Source organism: Vicugna pacos, chromosome 4 (genome assembly GCF_048564905.1).
Source record: "Vicugna pacos chromosome 4, VicPac4, whole genome shotgun sequence".
Lineage (NCBI taxonomy): Eukaryota > Metazoa > Chordata > Mammalia > Artiodactyla > Camelidae > Vicugna > Vicugna pacos.
In genome coordinates this window covers 40,482,779-40,499,998 of record NC_132990.1, presented here as the reverse complement: position 1 = coordinate 40,499,998, position 17,220 = coordinate 40,482,779, and positions in this window count along the sequence as shown.

Genomic DNA, 17,220 nt, shown 5'->3' with positions numbered 1-17,220 from the left:
CTCAAATCCTGCTTCTTTCCCACTTCATTCAGGTCGTGTTATCTGCAAGTGCTTCTGATCCACAGACCTGGATCTAAGGAATTCTGGGAAGTGTATCTTGTGGCTCTCCATCTCTGCGGTACAGAAAACCACCAGGAGGTAAGCCAGAATATATGCTGAGTGAGTTAATCTGCCTAATTTTGACCCCAAATTATTAACTCAGAATGGTTCTCATTACAACTCCTCCCACTCTGACTGTTCTGAAAAACTAAGGTTGAGGGGAATGAGCATTGGGAGACATCCGCCCTTGTGTGCTGCTGCCTCCCGGCTCTTTTAATGATACAACATGTTGTTTATAGTTTGAGGTTTGTTCAGCAATTATGAGTAAAGCTCGTGTAAACATTCAAATACAGGATTGTGTGAGAACAGAAGGTTTTATTTCTCTTGGATAAGTACTTAGGAATGGCATGCTGAAATGGGTGGGAAGTATGTGTTTAACTTTATTAGAAACTGCCGAACTGTTTTCTAATGTGACTGTACCGTGTTGCTTTCCAACCAGTAGGTTAATGAGAAACGATATTATTTAGTTCTTCTTTCAATTATTTTGCAGTTAATGAGAGTTCCAGATATTCCATACCATCATCAGTACTTAGTATTGCTGTAATATTTTTGGTTTGGGTTTAGCCTTTCTAATAGGTATGCAGTAGTAACTGATTGTGGTTTTAACTTGCACTTACCTTTAATTAGTGACATATGATCTTGGGCACATTTTCGTATTTTTTTTTTTTGCCATCAGTACACTACAGAATTTTGCACATAAAGTATTGCATCATTTGTTTTTCTGTTAATGAGTTGTGAGAGGCCTTAACATAATCTGAGTAAAAGTGTTTTTTTGTAGAATCAAATATTTTTCTCACTTTTTTATTGAAGTATAGTTGATACACAATATTAGATGTTACAGGTGTACAATATAGTGACTTACAACTTTAAAGGTCATATTTCATTTATAGTTATTATAAAACATTTGCTGTATTTCCCATGTTGTACAATATATCCTTAGAGTGGCAGCTGCTGTTCTTGGTGTTTCCTCTGTCTGTGAGGCCCTTCTGTTGAAAATCAGATACATTTGTTTTATCCTTCAAAATCCTACACTAATGTTTGCACTATTATGAAGGCTTATCTAAGTTCCTGTCCACAAGAAAAATAAATGCTATCCTTCTGTCTTCTTCCATATACTCAGAGCATTTTTTTAATGCCCTGTTATAGGTCAATAGTTTTATAGTTAATTTTTATGTGCCTACTTTGCCTTACTGATGATGAATCCTTAAGAATGGGGAGAGTATTCTCTGTAACCTGAGGGCGTAGCAATCAGTATATGGGTGTGTAAAAAAGTACTAAGGCACAGTCATTGACAGTGTGTATCTGGATAGAAACAGCACATCACTGGAAATCTATTTTGAATTCTGTATATTACCAGTTACTCCCTGGCTTTGGCCAGATCTAAATGTTAACCATATTAAAGTTGGCTTTTATCATCTGCAGAAAAATAAATACTACCTTACACTGAAATATACATTAGGTATATAGAATCTTCTGACACTGAAAAGCATTATGAAAAATAGCTCTAAGAAACTGAATTTGTATCTAATGAAGAATGTCTTTGGTGTTTACTACTTTACTTGGTGTCCTATTTCAGAAAAAAAGAAAGAAAATTATCTTTTTAAATCTAAGTTCATTGGTCCTGAATCATTGGTTTGTTATTATCTCTTGTATCCTCAGGATCATATATTAATTGCTTCCCTCTGCTTTATTTTCTAGACAGTCCTTTTTTAAATGTGTGACTAATTTCTAGTAGGTTTATTGGACTTTCTGACATGGATTTTATTAACTTTACCCTTATACTAGTATATTTTCCTTTATTTCCCTCTTGACTTTATGCTTAAAGTAATCCTATTCATAATGTCGTATTGTATATATTATTATAAGTTCCTCTAAATAATTTTTAGAATTATGAGACTTTATCAATCATTAAATTAATCAGTATCCTTTTGGCTTCCTTATATTGTTGTTATAAGAAGCAAATGAGTAAGTGTTAGTGCATTATAAATTATTAAGCATTTTGTTTAAAAAATAATTATTATTTGATCTCATAGTTAATGGTAGTACCCTATACTCAGTGATTTACAAGCAAATAGAGTCAAACAGGGAACTATCTACCCAATAATTTGTATATATGATATCTTTCTGAAACTAATAAATTATTGAATAATTTTAATTAGTCAAATTAGAGGCAAATCAGAATGCTAAACTTATCATCATCATCATTATTATTATTATCACTAATAAAAATCTATACACTTATCTAACACCAAATTTATAACTATAATAAAAGTCTGTGGTAACTTTTAAAAATTATTCCACCTTCCCAAAAGTGCTATGTTGAAGTTTTTATACAGGATCCTCAACTATTCTGGTGTAGTGTAAATAGCATGGATTTTCATCTTACTCAAATTAAATGAAGTTGACATCATAGTTCCCTCAAATATGAAATCCAGAAAATGTATCAATCACTAGATTATAGGAAGGATTGAATAACATGTTTGTACTAGACATTCATTAAGTATTCTATTTTCTTCTTCCCCTAGCTAAATTAGAAATTATATGAGTAAGTAGAATTTACAGTTGCACTGTCTTAACTATTGTTTGTTTTCTATAGGACCTCAAACAACATTTGGCTTAAAAAAATCTCATTTTATTGATTCATGCAAGTGTTCTCTCCTCACTGTGCCTAATCCTTGAAAAACATTTCTTCCTCCACGTTCTCTCAATTTCTCCCATCTTAGAGAAAAAAATGATTAACTTAATCTATATTTTGTAAAAGACTGTGTTTCTTACCATACATGGAAATAGTCATATATTTTAAAAGGAAAGGTTTTGTTTTAAAGAAGTTTTCAGTATTTAGATGACAAAATGAATTTGTTGACTCTGAGACAGTGAATTACCAATTGGACCTAGAAGGGGAGACATACACACACACACACACACAGTTTTTTCCCCCTATGACTAGGAGATAATCTGAATATTATTGACATTCTCTCTGATTAGAAGTTCTATCCATTATTGAAAGTAGGCTAATAAAGTTCCCTGCTCTTATTTTGTTACTGTTTCTCCACTGAAGTCTGTCAAAGTTTGCTTCATATATTTAGGGGCCCTCAGTTTTAAAGCATGAACATTTATAATTGTTTTATTTTCCTGGTGAATTGATCCTTTTATCATTATATAATATTCTTCCTTGTCTCTTATAATAATTTGTGAATCAAAACCTGTTTTGTCTGTTATTAGTATAGTCATCCTTGCTCTCTTTTGGTTACTGTTTGCATGGAATATCTTTTTCCATCTTCTCACTTTTAGTTTATGTGTGTCATTAGTTCTAATGTGACTATCTCATAGACAATATATACTTGGATCCTTTTTTTAAAAAAATCCATTCAGCCAATATATGTCTTTTGATTGGGGAGTTTTATCCATTTAAATTTAGTAATTACTCTTTGGAAATGATTTACTATTGTCATAGTCATTCTGTAAATTGTTTTCTGTATGTCTTGTAGTTTCTTTTCCCTCCTTTCCTCTCCTCCTGCTTTTCTTCCTGTTTCATTGATTTTTCATATGCTATACTTTAATTTTCTTCTCATTTCCTTTTGTGTATAGTCTGTAGATATTTCCTTTTGGTTACTATTGCAATTCCATAAGACATTTTAAAGTTACAGCATTCTATTTTAAATTAATAATAACTTACTTCAATTGTGCAAAACTCTATCCTATAGCTTTGTTCTTTTTATTTTATTGCTGTCCCAAAGTACATTGTATACACTGTACATTCATTAAAATAGCTTTATAGTTATTTAAAAAGTTTGTCATTTAAATTCTATACATCAAAATTATAGTAGTACATGTTACTATATTTATTTAGAAGTACAGGTTACTATATTTGTCTATATTTATTTTTGCCAGAGAACTTTATTATATTTTCATATGTCTTTGTCTGCTGACTACCATTCTTTATTTGTACTTGAAGGATTCCCATTAACATTTTTTGCATAACAGGTCTAGTGGTGGAGTACAACATCAGCTTTTCTTTATGGGGACAAGTTTTAATTTCATCTTTATTTTTGAAGGATAGTTTTGCATTCTTGGATGAATTTTTCTTTGTTTTCTTTCAGAACTTTGAATATATGAGTCAACTCCCTTTTGGCCTGTAAAGTATCTGCTGTGGAAGTTCTGTCATATGCAATGAATCACTTTTATCTTGCTGCTTTCAGGATTCTCTCTTTGTAGTTGAAAGTACAATTTGGTTGTGTCTTGCTGTGGTTCTCTTTGGATAACCTAGTTGGGGTTCGTTGAGCTCTTAAATATATATGTTAATTTAGTCTTTCAGATTTGACATGTTTTGGGCTATTGTTTCTTCAAATCTGCTCTCTGTTCCTTTCTCTCTCTTTCTCTTCCCATTCTGGCATTTCATAATACGTATATACTACTTTATAGTGTCTTGCAAGTCTCTTAGGCTCTTTTAGATTTTCTTTATTATTATTTTTTCTCTTTGCTTCTCTGAGTAGATGACTTTAAATGACCTGTCTTTAAGTTCCTTGATTCTTTCTTCAAGTCTGCTGTTAAAACCTACTTAGGAATTTCTCAGTTCAATTATTTCATTTTGAGATCCAGAATTTGTTCTTTTTTTTTTTTAATTTCTGTGACTTTGTTGATATTCTTATTTTGTTCATGCACAGTTTTCCTGATTTTGTTTAGTTGTTTATCTGTGTTTTCTTTTAGCTCACCAAGCATCTTTATTACACATTTTAAATTCTTTGCCAGGCAGCTCATAGATCTGTATTTCTTTAGAGTTAGTTTCTGGGGTTTTATTTTGTTTCTTTCATAGGTCATGTTCCCCTGTTTCTTTGTATATCTTATAATTTTTTGCTAAGATTAAGCATTTAGGAAAAAAAAAACTTTCCTAATCTTCTTACACTGGCTTTATATGAGAGAAGACCTTCACCTATCATTTCAACCCTCAGATGGTCTGTGAGTACTTGGATCTCTTAAAATTTTTCTCATCTCTAGCTCCCTCAGACATCTGCTTGCAGAGCCTCATCTCACGTGTGCTGTATTCTTCTGTTAATGTTAATAAAAATGTTACTGGGAATCCTTCAAGTTCAAATAAAAGAATGGTAGTCAGCAGCTTTCAAACTCTGACAGTGGTTCTGTCAGTGCTCTGTTCAGATGAGACTGAAATCTGTCTCCCAGGCAGCCCCTAGACAAGCCAGAACATTGAACACCTGGTCCACTATTTTTTTTCCATCCTAAAGGAGAAGCCCTGTGTGTAAGTGATTTCCTTTCATTTACCTAATGCTGTACTGCATAAGTAAAGGTCAGTGATTGGATAGGGGCACCAAACATCACACTTTCCTACTTTTGTCACTAGAATCCTATCTTGGTTTTACAGTGGCCTGAGTGCTATAGCTTCTAAGTGGTTTCTAGAGTTCTTCCAGAAGTATTCTGGTCTATACATACATTGTTGTTAACTTAATGTCTCTGTGGGGGAAGGAGTACCTCTGGCTCCCTAGCCCACCATCTTGTGGATCTGAATTGGATTCTGCATATTTTAATGACAAATATTCTGCTTCAAGTGATGAAGCTCATTTACATTCTTTGCTCATTCTTGGCCTCTTCAATTTCACTATTGTTTCCTCTGGGAACTATCTGAGAGTGACTTTGACTTTTGATTCAATTTCAAAAGTCACAGTCTTTTGATTTATTAACCAAAAAGGACCTTCTCATTTTGTGATGCTTTTTTATAAGTGTGTGCCTTCCTTTGGCTAACCAAATAACATATGACAAATAACCAGTTAAAAGAAGAAATAAGTGAGTCCACATGATTTGGTGTATTATCAGGCCATCTTGACTACTACTGCTGTTTCTGGTGCATTAATAGGATTCTCTGAGAGTTAGAAGTCAGGATTGAATGATGCTACACCCTTTCCCATCCTCTACTTCGTCTCATAGAAATATAGAGATTCTTCACAAAAAAAAAACACATATGGCCAGTTCTTCTAAGGGCTGGTCTTACTGAGTTCATAGAAATTAAAGGGAGGATACTCATTAGATATATGTACTCTACATTGGCGGAAAGCAGATGTCAAAATGCTCTGAGAAAATGTGGGTGTGTTTGATAATCACAGCCTCTAATTTCAAGGGAGTTTTAAAAATTTAAACATAAAAGTAAATTTTAATCTTAAAGAAGAAACACCTCTAAAAAACAAGGCATTGAAACTGTGAAAGTAATTCCTTGAAGACATTAGGATATAGCATTACATAGAAGAATGGAAGGGAGAAAGATATATACTTAAGGTTTTTTTAGAAATAGTGGCAAGGGGCTGTTAAAATATTGTCAGCAAGAAAGAGTTATCAATTGAACAATGTAATAATGGAAGTAAAAAGAACAGTTTTAGAGTTCTACCCATAGGAAAGGAAAAAAACCTTAAACAGGAGATGTAATCCAGCTTCTGACAAAGAGGTCTTGTAGTGATCATAGGAGACGGAAAGCAGAACTACTTGCTTTTACTTTGCTTTTGTACATTTTATAGAAGATAATTCTCCTTCAAACTATAACGTTGAAGCCAACAGGGCTAATTAATACCTTTGGACCAAATAGAGGAGGAAACATTTTTATAGTTATCACCACTGTTTAGTGCCTACTATGTGTCAGGAACTGTCCTCAGCAATTTACATAAATTTCTAACCTTCCTAAGAACCCTATGAAACAGATATTATCTTCTGGATTTATAATTGAAAAAGCCAGTGCTAGAGAGATTAAATAAAATGCTCGTGCTCACACAAAAGTAGCTTGTAAAATTAAAAATCCATACCTGTGCACAATACTAGACTGTGTAGGAAGAGGTATTATAAAACTATCATATAACTGCAAAAGCACTTTTTGTGGTGAATCAGATATACAAAGAATGAGAAATTTGCTAGACAACTGGATATGGGCTAATGTAATCAATTTTAGAGAAATAACAAAGTTGATTGTGGAAACCCACATTTGGTGAGTTTGACATTCATCCATGGAACAAAGAGGTGACTTTGAACAATTTTAGGGAGATGAAGGAAGGAAGTGATAATTACTGGATGTACCCATCAGTTTACTTAGAATAATTGAGGCCATGTTCTCCTGTCTTTGATTTGTTTGATTTTGAACCATTGTTTCATTTGTTTAAACAAATCACATTTCACATAGTAAAAACTATATTGATGACTATTTTTTTTTTCCAGGTTTGATGACTATTGTTTTCATGGTTTGTTTTACCCATAAAAGTTTATATTAACATTCTTTTAACTGTAAATTTATTCATTCACTCTTTTTTTTCAGACTGAGTACTAGATGTATAATTGCTTTTCAAAAAAGTATGCATGTTTTAAAATGAAATAAAACAAAACTAAAAATGTGCATATTTAAAACACTATTAATAAATACTGTTAGCTCACTTACCCAGTGGTTTACTCTGAGCACCAGTATTTAATGAGAGTTTCTGATTTTTTGTCTTTAATAGCTTTGAGCTCTTTTCACTTTTTGCCAGTCAATATTGGCTAATTTAAACCTCAATTTTTTAATGTAATTTTCTTTAATTAATAGTGAGATTAAATATTTTTCATATTCATTATTTATTTTTATTTTTATTCAAATTGCACACTTGTGTCTCTTCGTTATTTTTACTGGAGTGTTCATTTTTTTTATTCTGTGCACTAACTGGAAGATAGTCAAACTTATGTAAAATTTTGCAAACATTGCACTTGAGTTATTAAAGTTTTGAATTATTATTTCACAGTGATGTGTTTCAATGTCTACCTCCTCACTTTACTCAGCAAGCAGTTGCACCTGTCAGGAGGACCAGTTCCTGATGTCTGTCAGTTTATCTCTTCTGCTTTATTTTTTTTTTCATTTTTAATAATATCTTTTTTTTGTTTTGTTTTTAGTATGGCTATATATTTTTTCATCTTATATTATTTGGGAATTTTATTCACATTTTGGAGAACAGGGAAGACAAATAGATGTGTTCAGTATTCTACCTTGAAACTAAAGTTTCTGTCAATAGTTTTTATCAACCCTGTGAAAGAGTATTTAATGGCACACATAGCATGTTCATGTGACAGAAAAAAAAAAAGACGAGATATTGTTTACACAACTGAGTCAGGGTTGAAAACTACATCTCAACATATTGAAACTGTGATCCATGATGTAAAAAATCCATTTAACAGAAAGGATTATAAGTTTTCCCTCATAGACTCAAACTATATACTCAGTCTTTGCACAGATATGCAATGAGTGTGATAAATTAACAGCAGTTCTGGAAAAAAAATTGCACTTTCATTTGCCATATTAGTGTGTGATGCTTTCTAAAAGAAAACAAAGGTAATTGAGGATGCCTTTTTGAAAGTAAGGCATGTATTGGTCAAGGATAAAGTAAGTATGCAGTTCTACACACTGGCAAGACCACTTCTAGAGTATTTCATTCAGTCCTGAAACTTACATTTTAAGAAGGAGCATAAGAAACTAAGAGAAACCTTGAGTGCATTTTTAAGAGTTGAGAATAGAAGGGGATGAGTCGGAGGTCTAGCATCTGTATTGTGAAGCTGTAATACTAAAGGCAAAAATCGTATTAAATAAAACAAACCTGAATGAGCTGTCCCTCAGTGTGCAAATAGTCTGAGCATTACCGATTTTGGAGAAGAGATTCCCGAGTTGAAATTCATGTTTTACTAGATCAGCTCTCACTAGGAAATTGTAATCAACATTATTCTCCCTTTTAAGAAGTGAAATGGGCAAAATAGAAAAAAACTTTCATCATCCGATGAAATAAATTATTTTAAATAACATAACATATTTCAAAATAGGGTAAAATATATTCATCATCTTTATATGTCTATGAACAAAGACTGAAAAGACCTCCAAGAAAATTAAGAAAGATACCAATAGAATTGTAGAGATAGGAAAGTCATGTGAAAACGTGGAATTATAGAACCAAAAGATCCTATAACAATGTAACTCAAAAAAGGAAGAAAACATGTAACTCAATAGAAAACATAGTCTGTAAAATTTAGAGTCACAGAAACTAATTCTGAAAATACTGCCTTTGGAGTTAAATGACAAAATGTGGTAAGTCAGCAATTTACAATTTATAAAAATTTTACTTTTACAACATTAAACTTAAAAGTAATAACATCTATATTAGAATTAAGTTTATATTTGCTTAGTTCATTTTTCCAATTAGATCCTGGTACTAGCAATGTTGATATATACTTTATATGTCTCACAAACAAATGTATTAAAGTTATTATGTGTGTTACCACAGACTTGGCATTTCAGATTTCTTTAAATACAATGTTTCTGTGACAATTGGACATTTATTTTCAATTATAGGAAATTTGTAGAAAGACCACTGTGAACTTCATAGACTTAGATAGGAAAGAGTCCAGAAATGGTGTATATGTGTCTGTGTGCACACATTTTTTATTTCACCCCTCAGTAGTTACCTAGCATCACTTTGATTCTTTCTTCTTCATGTTGAAACACAGCTCAAAGCACCAAACCCATTCTCCAGTGATTGGGACAAAAGTAGGTTAGTAGAGTGGGTTGCTAGGAGACCAGTGTCAGCGTCATCTATGACCTTGCAGGATGTAAAAAATAAGTATAGATTTATCGAACTCAGTGGTACATTGTTTGAGTCCTCTGCCCTAGCTGTCTTATTTCATTTCTGTCTACCTCAGTGTTTTTCTGTTTCTCGTTTCTCTCCTTTTCTCTAGCACAAATGTGAACATATAGAGCCATACAACTCCCTTCCTTGATACCTCCTAATTCCTCAAAGTTATTACTATGCTGCATTTAACCACAGCATTGTCTCTTAGCTAACAAGGCACTCCACACGCAGCGTCAGCAAATTCTGATCCTTTTAAAAGGCTGATTCTTCATACCATCGCTGTAAGAAATATAGAAATCAGTTCTACTGGGAACAACATTATGAAAAATGTATAAACATCACAAAGTAATTTTGCTGTCACATTCAAAATGTTTTCTCAAAGTTGCAGCCACAGTTTTCACAGTTGAGGTGGCTTAGATTAAATAATCGTATGCAGGAGAGAACTCTAACATTCTTGTCATCTTCTTGGCGTGTCTTTTTTTTGAAATTGTTTACAATATGGATTTCATAGAGAAAAAACTACCAGCAGAGAAAGTTAAATTTAAAAAAAATTCTCACATCCCAAACCATTTTTGTTTTCATATTCACAGATTCACTTCTTCTTAAAGAAAGTATAAATCATACTGTAAATTTGGGTGTTTGGGGAAGCATGTGTGTGTGTGTGTACATGATATTTTTCTCCACAAGTTAGAAGCTTAATTGGAAGCTGTATGAGAATGCAGCCCTCATTCCATCTATAGCAAAAAGTTCTATGGCTTAGACTTGCTATTGTCTTTGTATAGTTCATAGTAATTAGAACAAAACTGAATTAGATATGGATGTACAGATAAATCCCACCAGTATAAATACTTAGACTTTCGTTAATTATTGAATAAAAGAATATTATTTCAATTAAGTTAAATTATAAAGTATTTCCAAAATCAATTGAACAGCTGTTATCAATACAGAGCCAGGTTACTTAAATGAACTGTAAAGCTTTATGCAGAGTGGGAAAGTGTTGTAATTGCACAAAGAGAAATTTATGCAAATCTTAATATCTATGATGGACTACGTAACAAAATTTAAAATAATTTTTGTATTTCATTTTTTAAAGTCTTAAAATGATAACGATCAAGAAAACAGAAAATAGTTACTGAAGGTTGTTGTGTAATAGTTGCTGAATGTGTAAGAAGGAAAATAGAATTCACTAAATTCTTGAAACTTGAGAAGACAGAAAGATGTTCATAGAGGATTAACTGTTATTCTACCAGTATATAAACTAGTTCTTAGAAATGCAAGTCTTGTTTTTTTCTGTGTTTAAGACATTAAAAATAATTTTCATAATCACTGATTAAACATTTAGATAGCAAAGTCGTACTGTTCTATATAAAAATATAATGATTTCCCCATGAGTTTGGCAAGAGGTATATATGGAGATTTATAGGAGGAATGGATACTTAGAGAAATTAATACACTACCTAAAAACGGTGAGGTCTAAGAGCTAAAACAAAAAAAACTTTGTATGGTATATATTAAAATTCAAAAGAGAGAAGTAAGGAAGAATTTGCTGAAAATGTATTGCTAGCAGCTCTTAGAATTTTTCTAAAGTGTAATCATTGAGTTATTACTTGTAAAAGTTAAGAACCAGAAAATGACTCTCTGAGACCACGCTAGAATTGTGGGAGCAAGTATTTGGACAAAGAGCAAATGTGTGGTCAGACTTAAGAAAATAAGAATTAGGCAGATGAAGTGGGAAAGAGTGAAGAGTCAAGTATTTGGTGAAACGTCAGTGGCAAAGCATTTTGCCAAGTAATCTTATCATCTCTGAGAATAAGTATGCCATCCTTACTGCCAGATGTCACTAGTGGAGGAAATACAAACTTTATTTCAATATGATATAAATACAATGTGGAAAAATACTGTATGCAATAAATAAAAATTTTATTTCAACATTTGATAGTCCATTTATTCATTAACTAGAAAAGCTCTTGAATGTCTTTGATGTGCTAAACCTCTTTACTACATCTGATCTCTGAGCCTAATTGAGACAAGTATGTAAAAAAGATAATTACAACACAAAGTAACAGGAAAGTGCTAACAAATGTAGGAAGGATTGCTGTGATGGCAGGGTAGATTTTCTTCTAATTGGCATATACGTTATTATTATAGTGGTCCCAGGACATGTTTGAGATATTCCATAGAAACTAATGTGGTACTTGGGATTTTACACATTGTAAAATTCTGCAAATGGTGATTTGGTTCTAGTGAAGCATTCGTTTTTCAAAAACAAAACAGAAAATGATCCTAGAAAGCCTACCATTACATTAAAAATCATATCTGCTCCAAAAATCTTGTGGTTTTTCCGTCATAATTCATTATGGAAACTTCAAAATAATTACTTTTTATAAATAGATTGTGTATTGACACACACAAAGTCAGTTAGAGGTAATACCAAGAAAAGGAAAATTCTGTACATGCAAAATTAGATCAACCAGAAACATCTATAATCACTCTTTATAGCAAAACTCTAAGCTTCAATTGAATACATAGACATCCTTCACACATTGATTCAGTGAGTCCCAAAGGTCTCAAAGGACATGCAGAAAATAAAATATGACTATTCTATTTCAGACTTTATCCCCAGTTACGCAAATTAAACTAAATTATGTAAATAATGACATTACTTTTGTTTTCTTGAGGTTTGGAAAGAATTTTTGGGAAAAAAATGCTGGGTTGCCATGGGTGCAGAGAGCAAAATGGAGAATTTTTCTCTTAATATATTTTTACTACCAACTAATCATTCAAATATATTTTTCTGACATAAGATATGAGTATAAAGTATCATGGAGAATGCTCTCTCCATAGTGTTTTCTCTCTAGAAGATTATTTATAAAAGCAAAATCTGAGAGTAATAATTTTCCCCTTCATCTTTTCTAACTCACAGGTGCAATTTCTTAGAATCAGAGCTACTAAAGTACATTAGGAAGAAATTTATCCTATTAATGCATTCTCCCATCGTTCTCTGCTTTAGAACTGAGTTAACACTTTGCAGTTAACAGAGTTTCTTATACTCCTTGGAAAGCCATAAAGAACTATAGAATCAATAGGATGAGTATTTAAAATGGAGCTTCAGAAATTTTCTGACAAAGTAACATAATGTTTTTTATAAATGTAGAAGTTCTAAACATAAGATTATTTTTGGTTCATGCAGTTTAATAAATCATAAGTTAATGCTTAGAAGACTGACATATGACACTAAACTAGGAATGTTTAGGTAAATGGAAAGGCATAAGCAGTGAAAGGAGGTGGCCAGCATTTAAAGAGAATATCTCCTGGTTTTGTACAGTTGTTTCTTGCTGAATTAACAGACACAACTATTATCTCCTGTGACTTCCTGATTGGTCTCTAGATATGTCAACCCTTGGAAAGGCTGATGGTCCTGCAGTCTCAGAGCTAAAGTGGGTCTTGTATGTAATTGAAACATTTAAGGATGTCTTAAATGGCTGCCTTTGAGCCTACAGGGAAAGGATACGAAATACAGGGACAGAGTGGGATAGCCCCAGTGGTCTGGTTAATAAAACAAAGGACATTGCAGAATGTTAGTTATCAGAGACCTCGAAAGCATTGTACAACATTGCATTACATACAACAGCCATTTTAACTTTAAAACTGCAGGATTAACAACCCTGGAAGGTTTAAGAAACTAAAAACACCCCCATGGTAACAAGCGGAAATTCACAGGGGCCTCTTTGGGTGCCCTATTGATTCTGCTAATTCAACGAGGGATAATTGCGGAAAGTTACCAGAGACATTTAAAACTCCCTAAAGTACAAGGTTTCTATCAAATACTGGCCTATGGGCAGAGGGTCTACAATAAGCTCTTTTCAGCTTGCACAGCAAAGTGAGCACTGTAATGTTAACCCTCGCGGTGCTATATGCAGCACCTTCGATTCCCCAAAAGGGAAAAAAGATAATTGTACTTTTATAGCAAGGAAATTTTGCCTGTGACAGAGCTGCAAAGCTTTATCTTGTTTTGCCTGTACTAATTCAAATGAGAGATGATTCTGCCACTCAATGATTCTTTGAAACATAAGCGATTATAATTTTGTCGGTACATTCTGAAAATTAAAGCTGAGTAGAGGTATTTGCCTACTTTTAAAAAAATTACACGAGCTTGCAGTTCAAACACATTTTTGGTATATAAGAAGGTTTGATTTTCTTTTTAAGAAAGGATCTTTGTCAGTGATTATTAAAATTTTTTTCTTACTGATTGTTAAGGATTGGTGAGATGCTAATATTTATCCCCACCCCTGCCTTCTGAGCTCTAATCAAATTGAGAACAATTGCAAAAAATGAGATAAGAATTAAAATATAACACCTCTTAAAATTGTTAATATACCAGTAGAAGAAACATGGACTTTGAGAACAAAATGAGACTTCCTAATTCATCCTGCTTTCCCAACTCATCCTTGGGGAATGTTTGTTAGGAGTGTTGGATGTTTTGAACAGAAAGCTACCTATTCAGCCTCCTGGAGAATAATGACCTTTGATATACCCCAGCACACAGTAAGCTAGAGCTGAAAGAGCCGTGACCTTGTTTGAATTCATGTGTACTTTATGCATGAGAGCAGGAATGACAGGAGAGAATGCACATCATTGGGGGAAAACTTGATGGCAGAGGGGGTGAGAAAAGAGAAAGAAAGCTGAGACTGAGAATGCAGGTCACCTGTGAGCTGTAACTTTTGTCCCAGTACACCGATTAGTCAGGTCACTCTTCTTCTCATGGGGAGGAGAGAGTAAGAATGATGAAAATAGAGGAATTTTCCTCCCTGGTACTTCCCTGACTGGATGGAAGTGTTGGCAAAGGTTCCTGTTTCACGGTGCAAGGCAAGAATGTAAGAAAATGTTTCTCCCAGTTCTTTTGAATCTAGCCTTGCCTATAATGAATGGGCTATTTGAAATCAGGAAGGGCCAAGGACTGTGCCTTTGGCTTAGTGTGAAACCTGACTCCTAGTGCTCACTTCACATATAATTCAAGGAGAGCAATAATTAAAAAGAAAGTCTTTAGAAAACAATAACTTTTAAGCTTTTTATACATGCCAGTTTAAATTAAGGGATATTACTGGTCTTTATGGTCACACCAATCACTTTTTGTTTTGTTTTTTTAGATTTCTTCACAAGTATATTTTAGGAAAAGCCCCTTACTCTTAGGTATGACTTTATAAGAATAAAAGAAAAATGAACAAAATTTAGCTTAAAGTATATAATATAATAACAGTACATAAACTTGCAAATTACCTCAGAATAGATATTAGTTATTGTAGATGTAAGCCAGCTTTATGTACCCATGTACATATACATTCATCTGTTTAAGAAACCTGAGGAGATCCATGAGAAAATCTTGGGGACATCTTTGAGTATTACTGAATGGCTCAGTGAAGGATGTTAGCAAAAAGGCTTAAAGTTTGAACATCTAAGTATTTTCTGTGTGTTTCAGAGACATATGATTCACAAAATTATGGTACTTTCTATGCGAGCTTTCAATTCCTAGCTGAGAAGGGAATGGTATTGTCTCACTTCAGCTTCTTATTTGCTGTCAATCAGTATATCAGATATATCTTTCTATGTTTAATACCACTACTCTTCTCTCTCCAAGCCCAACATCCATATCACATGTCTACCACTTTCTTCAGAAAGCAGCTTTCTGCTGTCTTATTCAAGTTTGAGCAAGTACTGTGGCCAGAGCTCTGTCAACTTGGATAATGGAGAGGCAACCTAGAAGGGTATACCTTCCTAGCATTCCCTGTGTACCTTGGGCAGCCCTCCAATTAGCGCTACTGATCGCTGCCCTCCAGACAACCCCCTATGACTCTGGTACGACCTGCTCACTCTGAACTTAGTGCATTTTCAGAACCAATGGCTTACCTCTGCCTGTAGCCTTCTCACCTGAATGTTTAATCTGTGCTTTCCTCTGCCCTCCTACAGCCTTCTGTTTGGTGGAAAGATACTGTGAGTAAAGGATTGAAAGAGATCTAAGAAAATAAAACAATTGACTGGAAGAATACAGCAAATGAATGAAACTAAGAGAGCATATTGTCAATTACAATGAACGTTCTTAGAGATAGTTAAGAGAATATTTTATACAGTAAGAAACAATTCTTGCTGATTAGAAGTATGAGTCCAGAGCAAGTAAACAATAAATATAAAATCTGACTGTGAGGTCTATTGTACAGACAGTAGAGGTCTATTGTAGAATAAGATAAGAAAGGAATCAGTGAACCAATGAAGAAAAATCCAAAATTAAATACATCATCCTGAAATTTCTGACCTTCAGGTGTAAAGAGGTATTTCAAAATCTTCTAGAAAAGAAAATCAGATACTTAGAAAGACAAAATTTTTTCACATTGGCATCAGACTTCTAAGAGTGATACTCAATGTTAGAAATTAAGACAAGTACTCAGAATTTGAATCTGGAAACTATAACTCATTTATAAGGCAAAAAAAAATAGTGCATGTATATATATAGTTAGGCAAAGACAGAATGTTAGTCCTGTACAGATCTTTAAAACTTATGGTTCTGGTCCAGAAAAACAAACATAGAAACAAAAAACAAAGACCCCCTCCCCCCCAAAAAAAAAAGGAAAATAGCAGATGCAAAGCAACAGAAGAAATCCAGAATTTTATTTGAAAAAAAATTCCAGAAAAGTACATGTGCAACTGACATAGACTTTTACCCAATTTAGACCAGGAAGTAGAAAGGGCTTTTAAAAGGATACTGTCTTGGGCCTTTGGTTTGGGGCAGTATTTGTGGGGTGGCAATCAAGAGACTCAGAAGCCTGTAACAAGAAGATGAAGCTATGCTTCTTTTCAGAGAAAATGAAAAAGTAATCCGATCTTCCAAGAAAAGAAAAACAAGAGCATCATGATTCAAAGATGAAGCAAACTAAAATGTGATGTGAGGAAATGTACTGAAAAGGAATCTGTTTGATCTTAGCGCTTGAAATATTCTGTTAATTGGCATAAATTTATGAACCTAGAATTGTGTCTGTTTCCAAGCCCATTCATTCTAATTGACTCTTTAGTGACCAACATTTATATCATCAGTTGTAAACAACTTGTGATTTTTAATGTTTTCAAATTATTTTAGAAAAATTTCAGAAGCTTTAATGTACCTGTTTTGAACTTTGACAAGATAGAGGAGTTCACAGAAATTGAGAGTGAGGGAAGAAGTGGAAGCAGAAAAATTCTAAAAATCTGAAGGTAGATGAGTGAAAAGGAAATTGAAGGTGACTAAGGGGGTAATAATTAAATTTTACAGCTGGAAATTAAAACGTATTACCTAAAATTTATCAATCAATCAATAAATGTTAAGAACCTTACTTAGAATTATGATGACCATTAAAACAAAACAAAGAGTTAAAAGTGGTTACATCTCAAGAATAGAAAAGGAATTAGGAAGTGGAGTGAAGACAATTGTATTTATTTCTGTTATGCTGTATAAATATGGGTGGTA